General features: G+C 42.4%; 1 protein-coding gene across 1 annotated transcript in view; it reads left to right on the forward strand.

Annotated features, from left to right (window-relative positions):
* Positions 1 to 14,585, forward strand: part of STK32B (serine/threonine kinase 32B) — a gene marked incomplete at its 5' end in the record, with an annotated part of 406,524 nt that overhangs the window by 761 nt on the left and 391,178 nt on the right. The gene's annotated exons all lie outside the window — the stretch shown is intronic.

Here is a 14,585-nt window from a genome sequence, read left to right on the forward strand (position 1 = left end):
TCAGGTCGGTGGAGCTTGGTGTTTGGACCAGCAGAACCCCTTTCCCAGCGCTGTGTCTCTGTGGGGCAACTTCCTTAACCTCTCTGAAACCTTCCGTTCTTCATCTAGGAGATAACTTATGATAACCGCCCTCTACCTTAGGGGATTGTTTGAAACTTAACCACTGGTAGTCCATGTGAGAAGTGCCTTGTAAATAGAATCAGTACCGAGGTCTGCACATAGTGTTGTTATCTGGTAACTCTGCCTGTGAAAGCTCCGTTTCCTATTGCACCGGTTTCTCCAGTCTCTTGTGCCCTCAATAAGAGCCAGGACTACTGAACACATTTCATGTACCAGACACTGTTCTAGGCTTTATATGTCCTCACTCAGGCCTCATGGCAACCCTAGGAGGTGGGTACCTTTGTTGTACTATTTTACAGGTGAAGAAAGGGATGTGTCACTGCTGGCTTGGAGGCTGGACACTCTTGCCCTGGAGACAGTAGGCTTTTGGGCACTGGTCATGGTCTCTAGATCTTCCAAGGCTGTACATGCATGCATCCGACTCTTTGCAGCTCTAGGGACTGTCACCTTCCAGGCTCTTCTGTCTGTGGAATATTCCAGGCAAGAATACTGGAGTGGGTTGCTATGCCTTCCTCCAGGGGATCTTCCCAACCCAGGGATTGAACCCACTTCTCTTGCATCTCCTGCATTGGCAGGTGGATTTTTTGCCTGGGAAGTCTGAGGTTGCGGATGGTAGTCAAAAGCTCACCTCACAGTCCCTCTGAGAAGAATACCTGAGTACAGTCAGTGTAATTGAGTCAGGCCCATCTGGCCCTTTCTTAACAGGAGTTCCCAGTCTGGTGGCACTGAGGACCATGCTAAGGGCTTTAAGTGGGGCCAGCGTAGGATGTGGGGACCCAAGGAGGATTGCTCCCTTCCTGTTTGTTATTCTGGAGCACAGGTAGGTGGGGAGCCAGGAGTGGACAGAGAACAGGTAAACAGGTGGGTGGGGGAGGCCCTTGTGTGTTCCAGAAAGCATTCAGACACTGTGTAGCTAAACACTTCCCCCAACCAAGCTCACAGTAACCCTGAACTGCTCTATGGAAAGCAAAGTGATCTCGACACTGAAATCGATATTTAAATGTGTGCTCTGCTAGGGACATCTTGCTTGAGGTGGACGTGGGGCAGGCCTGTTCCTCTGGGAGCCTTTTTGTCCTGTGAGGTTACATTCAGAGCTGCTCAGACTTTGTGAGAAGATACAAACTCATTGACAGATGGAGAGGATGACTTGGGTCAAAACCTTTCTATTTTCAACAAGTCAAAAGTTTCCTGTCTATTTTAGGGAAGGGACCAATGCTGGTCTTCTCAGGCTGCTGTTACTATAACAAGATACCACAGATGCTTAGACATTAGAATCTGTTGGTGATGGTGGCTTGAACAACAGAAATTTATTTTCTTACTGTTTTGGAGACTGGAAGTCCAAGATCAAGGTGCCTTCAGGGTGGGTTTCCAGCAAGGGCTCTCTTCCTGGCTGGTAGACAGCCTCCTCCTTGGGTCTTCACATGGCCTTCCTGTGTGTGCTCCGGAGATAGAGATCTCTGGTTGCTCTTCCTCTTCTTATAAGAACACCAATCCCATAGGGTTAGGGCCCCACCCTTATAACATCACTGACTATTAATTATCTCCTTAGAAGTCCTCTCCAGATATAGTCATATTGAAGGCTGAAGCTTCAGCATCTGAAGTTTGGTGGGGACACAGTTTAGTCTATAGCAGGATACTTGGATAAAAGCCATGGACTCCTTTCCAGAGAAAAGCACACAATTTTATCACTCCTGATTTTAGAGGTTCATGGTACTAGCCTGGGTCAAAGGTAATTTAGATAATTTTCTTAATGTCCTTCTTTTATTTACAGAGGAAGTTTTTGTCCCTTATATTGACAACTGTCTTTTTTCTTTATTCCGGGAACTTTGCTTTAAAATATTTATTGGCAAAATAGTTATATCTAGCAGAGCCACCTTTTGATTTTCCTGCTATTCCTCATTCTGAAAGTGGTCAGGCTCAAGGTCAACTGGTTAAAGCCCAAGGTTAGGACTCTCATTTTACCAGTTTCCAGCTCAGTGAAACATTAACTTATTTGGTTTTGCCAGTCTATTTCTCAACACCTGTGCAAGTTGATTCATTGATTTCATAGGCATTTACTGATCATCTTTTCTGCACTCACCCCTGTGTTGGGCAACAGGACTATGAGGAAGGTGGAGGTAAGCTTCTAACCCTCAGGGAGCTTGCAGGGCAGATAGCTAGGATGATGCAAGGAGCTCAAGGGACTTTGGTATCTTGCAAGAGGGACCCTAACCCTGGGACAGGGAGGAGGGGTCAGAGGAGACTTCCTCTTAGACTAAGCCTTGCAGAAATGGTATGAGTTCCCAGGAAGGAGAGGTTGGTAGAGAGGGGAAGGGTATTTCAGAGGGAAGGAACAGAATATGCAAAGGTAGATCAGATCGGATCAGATCAGTCGCTTAGTCGTGTCCGACTCTTTGCGACCCCATGAATCGCAGCACGCCAGGCTTCCCTGTCCACCACCAACTCCCGGAGTTCACTGAGACTCATGTCCATGGAGTCAGTGATGCCATCCAGCCATCTCATCCTCTTTTGTCCCCTTCTTCTCTTGCCCCCAATCCCTCCCAGCATCAGAGTCTTTTCCAATGAGTCAACTCTTCCCATGAGGTGGCCAAAGTACTGGAGTTTCAGCTTTAGCATCTAAACATGGCTCACTGGGGAGATTGTAGGAACTTTAGTACTCTTACAATGTGGTGTGTGAGGAGGGAAGCCTCAGGTCCTGAGTGCTGGGCTGATCTTAAAGGACCCAGTGGCCATGTGTTTGGAATCGACCTTAGGGTCACCTGTGGTCATGGAAGAATTTTAAACAGGGCAGTGACATGGTCCAGCCAAAGAACATGCTCTTGCAAACCAGAGTTGTTGGGTTGAAGATGCAGATACCTCCTCAACTGGAACAAACCTGGTTTGTAAGTAATTTAAAGCTACACTCTAACTGGAAATTTGTCATTGAATCATTGTACCATAACCATCTTGTATCTAGGTAATATTAAAAACTCTAGCTTAGTGATGCATTGTGTGGACTCCTTTTCATACCTAATTGGAAATCATTATCACAGCTCAGCCAGGGAGGTCTCCGCACCTGCATTTTACTAGAGGGGTTACAGAGCCCTCCAGAAAACTCACTAAGGTCCCATGGCCTGTGTGGGAATGGACTCACCCCCAGGCCTCTTTACTCCAGCGTCTGGTACCTGACATTGTTCCCTGTGCCACCTCTGGAGATCTACAGGAAAATTCATCTCTAACAGATATGTAGGGCCAATGCAGAATGAGACTAGCACATGCATCACAATATGATAGCGGTCTCTTTATGCAAATGTCTATAGGAAGATAGTAACAATACACCTTGAATGCACTTGATCATTTACAATAATCAGCTACCATCTTCAAAAAACATTTTGTTGAGCAGTCATATCATAATACACATTCTGGGAATGAAAGCAAAATCATCTCCCTTTCTAGATTTGTGGCAAAATTGTTTTTACTTTTTTTTTTTGTTTGTTTGTTTCCTTTACTGTCCTTATCTATGTCTAGACGTTTTTACATAAGGATACACTTGTCACAATAAAATGCTTTTTGCTTTTTCTCTTGGCATCGTATTTTAAGTAGATTATGTTGTTATAATGTCTTCAAAGTTAATATTTTAATGGGCTGTAATATTCCATCTGATGGAACTATCATAATTTACGTAAGTCTTTTCTTGTTGTTAGACATGCAGGCTATTGTCAGTTTTTCATCTTTATAAGTAAGTTGATTGAAAATTTTATACATAAAGCATTCCTCCTTTTTAAAGTGAATTCCTTAAAATTAGATGCAAAGAGTGAGATTATTAGATCAAAAGAATTGAATACTTTCTAGGATTTCAGAAACATGTTCTTAAATTATATTTCTAAAGGGTTTTTTAAAAATCAATGTTGTATCAACTTATGGCCTGCACCCACATTTGAAAGTATTGATTTTACAACCTTGTAACCAGCTGTGGGTATTCTCATTTTAGATTTTCAGGAGTTAAAGGGACATTTAAAAGGAAATGTTATTTCTTTTTATAATTATTGGGTTATAATTATTGGGTCAGGTAACTTTGCATGCAGCCTAGAACGTGAAAATATCTTCTTTGTTTAAATACATATACGACAAAAGTTGTTTTTCTCTGTGCCTGTTCAGATGATGAAGGCAATTAAAAAAATCACTCCCTGAAGTTGCAATCATGATTCACTTAGACAGTCTTTTAAACCCGGGGTGTCCTTGTCATTGTGATTCACAAAGTGACTGAGATCTCTAATGCTGCAGGATTCACTCCCAACTTTGTCTTCAGTCTTTTAGCGCTGGAGCAAGCTCACTTATGTTATACATTGCTTTCCATCCTTGTATTAATACCAGTTATGGCTTGTGCAAAAGGTGGAAGTGAAAAATATTCTGAGGAACCTCAGAATTGCTTTGAATGAACTTTGCTCTCATAATGTGGAGAGATGCCATGTAAGGGATGTGGGCTTATGGGCTTGGTGTCCTTATGTGTACCAGGCATGTGTGTGTCTAATGCAGGAGTCTAAGATGTGAAAATTACATTTGAAGATCTATGCCTCATTTAAAAATTCATGTTGATTCCTCTTGTACGTGGGGGATTAAGAAAATGGCCATGAGTCAATCTGAGAGGTGAAGTAGAAGTGAACTGTCAGATGCATTTATACCTTTCAGCCCTTCTAGAAAGTAAGCATGGTTTTCATAAGGATAAACCACGTTTCAATCATCTCTATAAAATCAGACAAATGTGTACATACTATTGGATTTCATTGACTCTAAGGCACACATTTCCCTGTGTTTTAATATTTCTGAAATTGGGATGTGCTTTATGATGACTGCTGATCATGGTGGTACTTGTGATATAGTTTTATTATTTGCATGTGCTGTTCATAGTTGTTCCTACTAACATTCATAAAAGGTCTAAAGGAGCTCTTTCAAGGGATGTGAAAGAATCACACCATCGGCTAACTGGCAGCATTTCTTCCTTCTTGGTGGTGCGTAAAGTGAGTGTATTTAATGTGGATGGAATCTGAAACGAGATGGAATAGGGCATGCCAGCCTCCATCAGCTGCAAGTGACTGAAAAGCAGCATGAGTTCCTTTGAAAGCAGTTAATTGGCTCTGGTTCCCTCTCAACGCTATTATTCTGGTCCAAGCCAGGGTCACCTCTCTTGCTTAGGTTATAACAATAACCTCCTTACTTTTCCTCTTCCTCCTTTCAGTGGCACCTCCATGCAGCAACTCGAATGATCCTGTTAACATGGACTTCATTTTTTCCATGCGTTGTCTCCTCCTAAGGAGTTATAAAGAGTTGCAAAGAGTCAGATCCGACTGGAGGACTGAACAACAACCACCACCACAAGGAGTTAAAAGCTCCTTAAAGTAGGGATATGGTGTGATTGATTCACTGTTGTGTTCCCGAGGCCCAGAAGAACACCTGGCACATACCAGATGCCCAGTACACGTTTGATGGATGGATGAGTGAACCAGTGAATGGAGGTGTAAATCTCATCAGTTGTGGCTGGACCAGGTTCCTGAATAATATCATCAGAAATCTTCCTTCTTGAATTCTGTCCTCTGTGAGGCTCCAAGTGGGCTTAGAGGAGCTAAGCCCTCCCATGGAGGAGCCCTTACCACCCCCAGGCTCACAGCCCCACAGCTCCAAGTGTGGGAAGGGGATATCTTTTTCACCATCATTGCAGAGAACATTCTAGGGTTAGTTCTGATGGAATCTGATAAGGTCCTGGGTCAAGGCTGTGAACAGGGAGGCTCTAACTGGTTGAGCTGGATCACATATCCACCCTTGGATTCAGGGGGTGGCATTGGTTCCCTTTGAGGCATTTGGATTAAGAAGATTAAAACAACAACACTCTTTCTTCTGTATTAGAGTATAGCCGATTAACAATGTTATGATGATTTTAGGTGGACAGCAAGGGACCCAGCCATACATATATATGTATCCATTGTCCCCCAAACTCCCTTCTCATCCATGCTGCCACATAACATTGAGCAGAGTTCCCTGTGCTACACAGTAGGGCCTTGTTGGTTATCCATTTTAAATACAGCAAGTCTACATTTCCATCCCAAACTCTCTAACTATCCCTTCTCCCATCCTTCCCCCCTCTCCTGACACCAGCAACCGAAGTTCTTTCTCTGAGTCTGTGAATCTATCTCTGTTTTGTAAGTAAGTTCATTTGTATTTTCTTTTTAGATTCCACACATAAGGGATGTCATACGATATTTTTCCTTCTCTGTCTGACTTATTTCAGTCAGTATGACACTCGCCAATTCCATCCATGTTGCTGCAAATGGCATTATTTCATTCTTTTTAATGGCTGAGTAATATTCCATTGTTTCTATGTACCACATCTTCTTTTGGATTGAGATTTATGAAGAATATTCTCAATGGATATTGGAGTATCAACAGAAGAAGGGAAGTGGGTCCTGGGGCAGGCAGGTAAATACAAACAGAAGCATCCACACCAGTGCTTATTGTTTTTGTGTTCCGTGAACCATGGTTTGGAAGCCTTTGGCTTGCCATATTTCATTGTTTGGTTGCATGTCCGCTTCTGTGCTAGACTTCATAAACAGCAGCAGTTCTTTCCTTTTCACCTTTGTGTTTGCAAGGCCTAGAAAGGGGCCACTGAAGGCCCTTGGCCACTCCTTGTTGATTGAGAGATGAGAGTAAGCATTTACTGGGGGCCAATTTCTTACATTCTTCTGGGTCCAGAAGCTATTGGGAAACAAATGGAGAAATTCCAGACATATTATCAATGAAGTTGGTTTGGAAAACTGACTTGGATTGGAGTCTAGAATGGTCTTTCTATTCTTGTCCCTTAATTTCAACCTTGACACTTACTTGAGTAGAGAACTGTCTGTAAAGTTTGCTCTGGGACTATAATTCTCAATTTCAAAGAACTCCCATGAAATTTCTAAAAAATGGCAACCAGCAGTGATCAATGGGTATCAGATTCTTGCATAAGGTGATTTGGGCTGTCATTTCTCTTCCCTTTGAGTCAGAATGCAGAGTTTTCCCCTACTGCTTTCTGGGTGAGACAAACTTCCTGCTTCATGGGACATAAAAGGATGGGTTGAGTGGAGATGGCTCTCAGGATATGATCTGGAGTGAATAGGGTGTTAAGGTGGTGACAGGATTTGTTTCGAGTCTTGAGGGAAGTGTTTGAATGCTTTGAGAGAAAAAGGATCAGTATTTTAGGAGGATCAAACAGCCTAAGCTAGCACTGAGCTTAGGCATTTTCCTGAGAGAATTGGAAGGAACAAAATATTCTTAGCAATAGTCAGTTGTCTAAAATCTGGACTCTGAGCAATTGCAGACAGAGACAGAGAAACTGTCCTACAGGGAACAGTGAAGGTCCTGATCATCGAAAAAGCAAGAGAGTCCAGAAAAACATCTATTTCTGCTTTACTGACTATGCCAAATCCTTTGACTGTGTGGATCATGATAAACTGTGGAAAATTCTTCAAGAGATGGGAATACCAGAGCACCTGACCTGCCTATTGAGGAATCTGTATGCAGGTCAGGAAGCAACAGTTAGAACTGGACATGGAACAACAGACTGGTGCCAAATCAGGAAAGGAGTACATCAAGGCTGTATATTGTCACCCTACTTATTTAACTTATATGCAGAGTACATCATGAGAAACGCTGGGCTGGAGGAAGCACAAGCTGAAGTCAAGATTGCCGGGAGAAATATCAATAACCTCAGATATGCAAATGACACCACCCTTATGGCAGAAAGTGAAGAGGAACTAAAAAGCCTCTTGATGAAAGTGAAAGAGGAGAGTGAAAAATTTGCTTAAAACTCAACATTCAGAAAACCAAGATCATGGCATCCAGTCCCATCAGTTCATGGCAAATAGATGGGAAAACAGTGGAAACAGTGGCTGACTTTACTTTTCTGGGCTCCAAAATCACTGCAGATGGTGATTGCAGCCATGAAATAAAAGACGCTTACTCCTTGGAAGGAAAGTTATGACCAACCAAGACAGCATATTAAAAAGCAAAGACATTACTTTGCCAACAAAGGTCAGCCTAATCAAAGCTATGCTTTTTCTAGTAGTCATGTATGGATGTGAGAGTTGGGCTATAAAGAAAGCTGAGTACAGAAGAATTGATGCTTTTGAACTGTGGTGTTGGAGAAGACTCTTGAGAGTCCCTTGGACTGCGAGGAGATCCAACCAGTCCATACTAAAGGAGATCCATCCTGGGTGTTCATTGCAAGGACTGATGTTGAAGCTGAAACTCCAGTACTTTGGCCACCTGATGCAAAGTGCTGACTCACTGGAAAAAACCCTGATGCTGGGAAGGATGGAGGGCAGGAGGAGAAGGGGATGACAGAAGGTGAGATGGTTGGATGGCATCACCGACTCAATGGACATGGGTTTGGGTGGACTCTGGGAGTTGGTGATGGACAGGGAGGCCTGACGTACTACCGTTCATAGGGTTGCAAAGAGTCGGACTCGACTGAGCGACTGAACTGAACTGAACTGATGCCCTAAAGGGATATTCTCCTGCAAACAATTACAGGACAAACAGTTCAGGGTACCAGAACTACCCAAGAAGAGAAAACCAGGCTTCTTAGCCAGAGCCAACCAAGGAACAAGTGGAGACCAATGTTGTTACCGGACCTGGAAGCTAACTCTTTTCAGCACTTGGTTTTTATGACCTCCTTGCAGTGTCCTTATTCTTTGAGGATTCTAGCCTCTGGTCATCTCTCTGTGAAGTCAGGGACATAAAGGCCCCAGTTCTCTGGATGTGGGGCTTTAGCACTGTTCCCCCATGTCCCATCCCTCTATGTGGTACCATGTGCCTCGAGTTGGTCATTGTGAGCAGAGGTGATGCATGTCAGTTACATCTTAGAAAAAGTGCTTATGAACTAGATGGCACTTAGTATGTACCTAGCTCTGGGCAAGCACGATGTTCTGGATGGTGGAACTTACTTCAGCCTGGCTCCCAGAGTGAGTGCGACTTGAGACGGAGCCACACCAGTCACCAAGTCACCTGACCTGGGACATGGCATCAGTGAGACAGGAACTTCAGCTTTTTGAAGTCACTGAAATTCAGGGCTGCTTGTTACTGCAATGTAACTGAGCCTTTTCTCCATCTGTTGAGATACACGTGGATTTTCTCCTATTTCTTTTTTTGGCCATGCTGTGCGGCTTGTGGAATGTTCGTTCCCCAATGTGCTGTGCTCAGTCGTGTCCAACTCTCTGCGGCCCCATGGACTGTAGCCTGCCAGGCTCCTCTGTGGAATTTTCCAGGCAAGAATACTGGAGCAGGTACCCCAATCAGGGATCAAACTTTGGCCCCCAGCAATGGAAGCCTGGAGTCCTAACCACTGAACCACCAGGGAATTCCCTCCTTTTTCTGACTAGGTGAAGAATCAAAATTTTAGAGTATTTTTGAATAGTAAATCCACCTTTCATTCTTGGCCTAAAGCCTACTCTCTTATGGTGTGGTGTATTATTAGACTTGATTTGCTAATATTTTGTTTATAAGTTTTTCATGAGAAGATACTATGAACATTATGCCAGTATATTTGAAACTCGGATAAAGTAACTACTTTGAAAAACACAACCTAACCAAAAATAATACAAGGAGAATTTAAATATTAGAATAATTTTCTATCTATTAAGGAATCAAACCTATAATAGAAGCTTTCTTATAAAGGAAAGTTTCTAGGTCTAGATGTGTACATAAGTGAATTCTTCCAAATGTTAGACATAATAACAATAATAACCCTCCACAAACTCTTGTAGAGAAGAGTAAGAAAGAGCACACTTTTAATGTCATTTAAAAAAATTATTGAAGTATAATTGATTTACAAGGTAGTGTTAATTTCTGCTGTGCAACAAAGTGCTTCAGTTATACATGTGTATATTCTTTGCATATCCTTTTCCATTATGGTTTGTTACAGGATATTGATTATAGGTCCCGTGCTCTACAGTAGGACCTAATTGTTTGCCCATCTTACACATAATAGTTCGCATCTACTAATCCCAAACTCCCGGTATGTTCGTCCCCCACTCCCTTAGTGTCTTTGTTAGTTTTTTGTACCAAGATTATAGTGGCCTCATTAAAAGAATTTGGAAGCATACCATTTCTTGCAGTTCTCAGTAAGAGTTTGTGTAGGACTGTTATTTCCAAGTTTCAAATATATTGGCATAATATTCATAAGATCCTCTTAATCTTTTCAGTATTTGTAGGCTCTGTGATGTTACCTCTCTTTTAATTCTAATTTTGGTAATTTGTGTTTTCTTTCTCTTTTATTTACTTTTTGGTTGGTCTTGCTTGGGTTCATTCATTTTTTTTAAATTTAAAAATAGCCTTGGCTTTCTTATTATTTGCTAATGATTCACTGATTTATGTTCTCATTTTAATTTTCTCCTATATGCTTTTTGGAATTCCCTGTAGCTCAGATGGTAAAGAATCTGCCTGTAATGCAGGAGACCCGGGTTCGATCCCTGGGTCAGCAAGATTCCCTGGAGAAGGAAGTAGCAACTCACTCCAGTATTCTTGCCTGGAGAATTCCATGGAGAGAGGGGCCTGGTGGGCTACAGTCTATGGGGTTGCAAAGAGTCGGACATGACTGAGCGACTAATATACACAGACACGTACTTTTTGGTTTAACTTACTGTTATTTTTCCAGATTTTTGAGATAGGATCTTAGATCATTGATTATGTTTACTCACATATTTCACTCATTATTTCTTCCTTCACTTGGAAGTTTCCATTAGAATTATCTTCATTTTGCCTGAGGCATTTTCTTTAGCATTCTCTTTAGTGTATGCCTTCTGGTGACAAATCTCTTTCTATTTGTCTGAAAATGTCTTTATTTAAACTTTATGGGCTTCCCAGGTGGCATTAGTGGTAAAGCCCACCAGTGCAGGAGATGCAAGAGATGTGGGTTCGATCCCTGGGTCAGGAAGATCCATTGGAGTAGGGCATGGTGACCCACTCCAGTATTCTTGCCTAGAGAATCCCGTGGACAGAGGAGCCTGGCAGGCTACAGTTCATAGGATTGCAAACAGTCAGGCATGACTGAAGCAACTTAGCATGCATGCATGCAAACTTTATGAGTGATTATTTTTCTGGATTTCAAATTTTATGTTGGCAGCTTTTTCCTCCAGCATTTTGAATGTATGATTCTGTTATATAGTGGTTTTTGTTTCTGCTTTAAAAGACAACCGTTGGTACTATTTTTTTTTTTGCTCCTTTTCAGCTGTTATATTTTATTTGTCTTGCTGCTTCTGAGAATTGTATATAAAATCTAAACCAGAAATTAAGTTAGAAATTTAATTACAGTGTGCATAGGTCTGGTGTTCTGGCCATTATGTGCTGGGGCTCTTGCTTCTTGTATCTGTGCTTGAATGGTACTGTTATTTTGCAGGATTCTTATTTTGTCTTCTAGTATCACTTCTGACATTTTCTCTTTCTCCTCACATTATCAAACTCAAATTACACAGATATTAGGCCTTATCACTATGGCCCATGTGGCTCTGATGATATTTATGTACTTATAAAATTCTTTCGTTTTTCTTTGTTTTTAGTCTGAATAATTTCTTCTAGCCTGTTTCTTCTGTAGTCACTTCAGGTCTGTCTCTCAGCTGTGAAGTATAACTTTCAGGTTCTTAATATTCATTGTTGCACTTTTCAGTTCTATCATCACTGTTTGGTTCTCTTTTATGACTTTCACCTCCACTGAAATTCTCAAAACCTGCATTTTAATTACTTATGGGGTCACGAAGAGCTGGACATGACTTAGCGACTGAACAACAATACATGTCGGTCATGCGTACTTAGAAGACGTGTTTGGTAACTCTGTTATTTGGCAACCTCCTATTTCTATTGCCAGTTGTTTTCTTTTAGACATCTTGTTTTCTCATTTACTTTGTTGTTGTTGTTGCATCCTAGGCATTATTGAGGAAACAGTAGAGAAAATAATGTGAGGCTTGGGATGATGTTATGTTTCCTCAGAAAGGTATTCTGTCTGCTTTTTGGAGGCAGCTAAGTTGGAGTCATGAGAAATCTGTATGCAGGTCAAGAAGCAACAGTTAGAACTGGACATGGAATGACAGACTGGTTGATAATTGGGAAATGAGTACGTCAAGGCTGTATGTTGTCACCCTGCTTATTTAACTTATATGCAGAGTACACCATGCGAAATGCTGGGCTGGATGAAGCACAAGCTGGAATCAAGATTGCTGGAGAAATATCAATAACCTCGGATATACAGATGACACCACCCTTATGGTAGAAACAAAGACTAAAGAGGCTCTTCATGAAAGTGAAAGAGGAGAGTGAAAAAGTTGGCTTAAAGCTCAACATTCAAAGAGCAAAGATCATGGCACATGGTCCCATCACTTCATGGCAAATAGATGGGGAAACAATGGAAACAGTGAGAGACTTTATTTTATTGGGTTCCAAAATCACTGCAGATGGTGACTGAAGCTATGAAATTAAGAGATTTGCTCCCTGGAAGAAAAGCTATGACCAACCTAGACAGCATATTAAAAAGCAGAGACATTACTTTGCCAACAAAGGTCCATCTAGTCAAAGCTGTGGTTTTTCCAGTAGTCATGTGTAGATGACTTCCCTGGTGGCTCAGAGGTTAAAGTGTCTGCCTGGAATGCGGGAGACCCGGGTTCAATCCCTGGGTCAGGAAGATCCCCTGGAGAAGGAAATGGCAACCCACTCCAGTACTCTTGCCTGGAGAATCCCATGGATGGAGGAGCCTGGTAGGCTAGAGTCCATGGGGTTGCAAAGAGTCGGATACGACTGAGCGACTTCACTTTCACTTTCATGTGTAGATATGAGAGCTGGACTATAAAGAAAGCTGAGTGCTGAAGAATTGATGCTTTTGAACTGTGGTGTTGGAGAAGACTCTTGAAAGTCCCTTGGACTGCAAGGAGATCAAACCAGTCCATCCTAAAGGAAGTCAGTCCTGAATATTCACTGGAAGGACTGATGCTAAAGCTGAAGCTCTTGGAAAAGACTCTGATGCTGGGAAAGATGGAGGGCAGGAGGAGAAGGGGATGACAGAGGGTGAGATGGTTGGATGGCATCACCGACTCAATGGACATGGGTTTGGGTGGGCTCTGGGAGTTGGTGATGGACAGGGAAGCCTGGCATGCTGCAGTCCATGGGGCTGCAAAAAGTTGGACCTGACTGGGCAACTAAAGTGAAGCTGGAGTGCCAGAAATTGCTTTAGATCTCAATCTTCATGGAGATTGAGATGATGAGATGTCCTGTAAAGACCGTTCTCATCCATTTCACACTCACTCCTGAAACAAAGCCCTTGGGCATCCTTACGGGATATGCAGGGTTTACCAGGCTTCTTCCTTGTTGGTAGAGTTTGATTTTTAGCGTGTGTGCTATCCTTAAGTCCTATCAGGGCTTCCAGACCCACAAGCCTATTTGACTTCTTAGCCTCCTGAAAGCTGCTTTCAAATGTGGCAGGTGCTTCTTGAGAAAGAGTGACCCCAGTACTAGTCCCATCTATTTGGGCTCCTTTTTTATACTCAACTTGCATCTCCTCACTCCTTTCATAGCTCTATGAATGCCTCAAATGGATTAAAAAAATATATTTTGTATAGTTATTCTAGTTCTTATTAGCAGGAACATTTACATGAGTCAACCAGAAGCCAACGTCTTCTTCTCAGTGTTTATCTGTGCGTGAAAGAAAGTGAAAGTGAAAGCATTAGTCGCTCAGTCATGTCCTACTCTTTGTGATCCCATGGACTCTAGCCCACCAGGCTCCTCTGTCCATGGGATTCCTTAGACAAGAATACCCGAATAGGTAGCCATTTCCTTCTCCAGGGCATCTGCCCAGCCCAGGGATTGAACTTGGGTATTTTGCATTGCAGACAGATTCTTTACCTTCTGAGCCACCAAGGAAGCCATAGCTATGCATGTTTTCTATTTTAAAAATAAGCTCTCCCTGGTACCCATGTCACCTTCGGCCTACCACCCCACATGCCTCACTTTCACAGCCATACTTGCCACCAAAATTATCTTCACTTGGTGTCCTGACTTTCTCGTGATAACTCATTCCTCCACTCACTACGTTTGGCTGTATCATTTTAGCGAAATAACTCTGACTAGGGTCATTATGATCATTTGATTCTTAAAACTAGCATATGATTGTAAGTCTTTTCTTTCTTGGAAATAAGAAAATGAGCTCACCCATAAACTCATGATCCAACTGAGGAGAGCCTGTCCTGTTCTTTTGAAGCTCCCTGGGTGTGTTTTCCCGACTCCATCCGCTTTCCTATGCTTTTTCATTCCTAACTGCTGCTGCTGCTGCTGCTAAGTCGCTTCAGTTGTGTCCGACGTGTGACCCCACAGATGGCAGCCCACCAGGCTCCTCTGTCCCTGGGATTCTCCAGGCAAGAACACTGGAGTGGGTTGCCATTTCCTTCTCCAATGCATGAAAGTGAAAAATGAAAGTG

The sequence above is a fragment of the Bison bison genome, unplaced genomic scaffold (genome assembly GCF_000754665.1).
Source record: "Bison bison bison isolate TAMUID 2011002044 unplaced genomic scaffold, Bison_UMD1.0 scf7180017864255, whole genome shotgun sequence".
Classification (NCBI taxonomy): domain Eukaryota; kingdom Metazoa; phylum Chordata; class Mammalia; order Artiodactyla; family Bovidae; genus Bison; species Bison bison.